Here is a 2,959-nt window from a genome sequence, read left to right as displayed (position 1 = left end):
TTGTTTTAAAATTTTGTTATATTTATTTATATTTATATACTTGTGGGTAAATGGGCATAGCTGTGTGTGCCTCAGCACAGAGTGGAAGTCACAGGGTGACCGTAGGACCTGGCTCTCTGCCCACTTTGTGGGTCCAGGGGTACTACGGAAACACCAGCCCCGTTCCTTTTGTTTTTGTTCTTTGTATTTTTAAAGACAAAGTTTCAAAAGTTAGCTTTCAATTCAACCTAGGATGATCCGCCTGCCATGTGCTTCAGTGCCCTGTATGGGCCACCACTCCTACTTTTATCTTGTTTTCCTTATGGAAACCATATCTTAAAATAATGGGAAATTTCTACAAATTCTCAATAAATAAATAAAGGTGATACACAGCCTGGAGGCATTCACCTTTAATCCCAATACACGGAAGCTGAAGCGTCCCAGGCAGGCCTAGGCTACTAGGCTACTAAAGCAGAAATAGACTTCTGGCAAATTTAAGTATTTACTATATGTTAAAAATAACTATTTTTGAGAGCCTATCTCAAAATTAAGTAAATAAAAAAGATACTATAACATAATTGTAATTCCTGCATTTTATGACCTCTAGTAAGTTAATGTATCTAGGCAACAAGCAACCAAAACTCATCACTAAAGAGAGAAAAATATGTCCTTCTGATTGTAGTGAGGTATACAACTCCACTTTGATTTTCAAAAAAAAAAAAAAAAAAAAAAGCAAAAGCTGTGTGTGATGGTATGATGTTCTTCTATATGTGTTGCTTTTATTGGTTGATGAATAAAGAAGCTGCTTGGGCCTATGGCAGGGCAGAAGAGAGCAAGGCAGGAATTCCAAGAAGATATAGAGGAGAAAAGAAGGCAGAATTAGGGAGAGGACATGTAGCTGCCAAAGGAGACAGACCCCAGAACCTTAACAGTAAACCACGAGCCTTGTGTTAAAATACAAAATAATAGAAATGGGTTAATTTAAGATATAAGAGTTAACCAGAATACGCCTAAGCTATTTGCCAAGCAGTGTTGATTATCCCAGGACTGAGTGGTGGGAAATGAATGAGCAGTCCCTACCTACAATGGTGTGATGATTAGCAGGAGGCAAGAGGATCAGAAGTTCAAGGCCAGCCTGGGCTACAGGAGAACCTGTTAGAAACAAACAGCAAGGGCTGGAGAGATGGCTCAGAGGTTAAGAGCACTGCCTGCTCTTCCAAAGGTCCTGAGTTCAATTCCCGGCAACCACATGGCTCACAACCATCTTTAATGAGGTCTGGTTCCCTCTTCTGACCTGCAGACATACACACAGACAGAATATTGTATACATAATAAATAAATAAATATCTAAAAAAAAAAAAAAGAAAAGAAACAAACAGCAAATGCAGTGGTCCCAAGGCAGCCTGGGTTCAAGTCCTGAGACAGGGAAAGGACATTAATATAAAGAAATGAATTGTTCAACCACAAGATGAGTTTCACACAAGTGCCCACCTCCTGAATAGCTCCAGCCGTATTTACTTATACATCAAAGCAAACATGTTTTTTCATATTAACAAACAAGCCGGGCGATGGTGGCGCACGCCTTTAATCCCAGCACTCGGGAGGCAGAGGCAGGTGGATCTCTGTGAGTTCGAGACCAGCCTGGTCTACAGAGCTAGTTCCAGGACAGGCTCCAAAGCCACAGAGAAACCCTGTCTCGAAAAAGAAAAAAAAAAAAAAAAACCAAACAAGTTTTTCCCATCCTCCAACATTAACCTTTGGCCAAAGCAAGTAGGTCAAATATGTTTCCTCCCAACTTACATCAAAACATCTTTAAACCAAAAACACTTTATCATTTTGCTAGTTTGGCCAAATATCGAGCCAGGTATATTTTGTCTTTACAAAACTGAAAGGTGGTAAACGTAGGCACACATTTTCAAGACCAACAACCGCGTTCAAAACACATTTACAGAAATATGGGTGATCTGGGCTGGAGAGATGGCTCAGTGGTTAAGAGCATTGCTTGCTCTTCCAAAGGTCCTGAGTTCAATTCCCAGCAACCACATGGCGGCTCACAACCATCTGAAATGAGATCTGATGCCCTCTTCTGGCCTGCAGGCAGACACACAGACAGAATATTGTATACATAATAAATATATAAGGTATTTAAAAAAAAAGAAAAGAAATAGGGGTGATCTGCCTCCAATCCCGTCAGCCCTGAATTAGACCAGCTCCTGAAGTCTGGAGTGACAGCTGACATCTCCAGACAATAAACCTAGGAAGAATCAGCTCCCGAGGAATTTTAGGGGAAAATAGTCAAGAAAAAAAAATGGGATTTTCAGGGGTCTGGAGAGATGGCTCAGCACTTAAGAGGACTGACTGCTTGCCCTGAGTTCAGTTCCCAACAGCCACATAGATGGTGGCTCATAACCATCTGTAAGGAGATCTGGTGCCCTCTTCTGGCCTGCAGGCATTCATGCAGGCAGAACACTGTATACATAATAAATAAAAAAATAAATAAATCTTTAAAAAACGATTACATCTGTCCCGTGTGTGACTGAAACTGCCAAGAGAATCACGACGGAGAAGAGAGCGAGCAGGCTGAGCAGTCCCAGCAGGTCTTCTGCGCTGTCCCCATGTCCGCTGGTCCTTGTTGAGCGAGACTGTCTCTGTGGGCTTTGCCTCATCTGGAGACCCGTTGGACGATCACGTATACTGGTCCAAAGCTAGGCCCCACAGTTTCCAACAAGCAAACAAAAACATTTCAATCTGATTTTGATCAATCCCTGGTCTAGAACCATTTACTAATTTACAGGAATCTTGGGAAACATCATATGGACCTCTGAGGTGCAAATTCAGACTGCAAAGGTATCCTACAGGACAAACGACCTCGTTCAACAGTAGATTGAAACAAAATCGGAGAAGGAAGCATTGGACTGGAGGGGACATCAAAGTACTGGGGATGGCACTGGCCTAGCATGCCTGGGGCCTGATGTTTGAG

The sequence above is a fragment of the Microtus ochrogaster genome, chromosome 21 (genome assembly GCF_000317375.1).
Source record: "Microtus ochrogaster isolate Prairie Vole_2 chromosome 21, MicOch1.0, whole genome shotgun sequence".
Lineage (NCBI taxonomy): Eukaryota > Metazoa > Chordata > Mammalia > Rodentia > Cricetidae > Microtus > Microtus ochrogaster.
Note: the sequence above shows the minus strand (reverse complement) of the source record.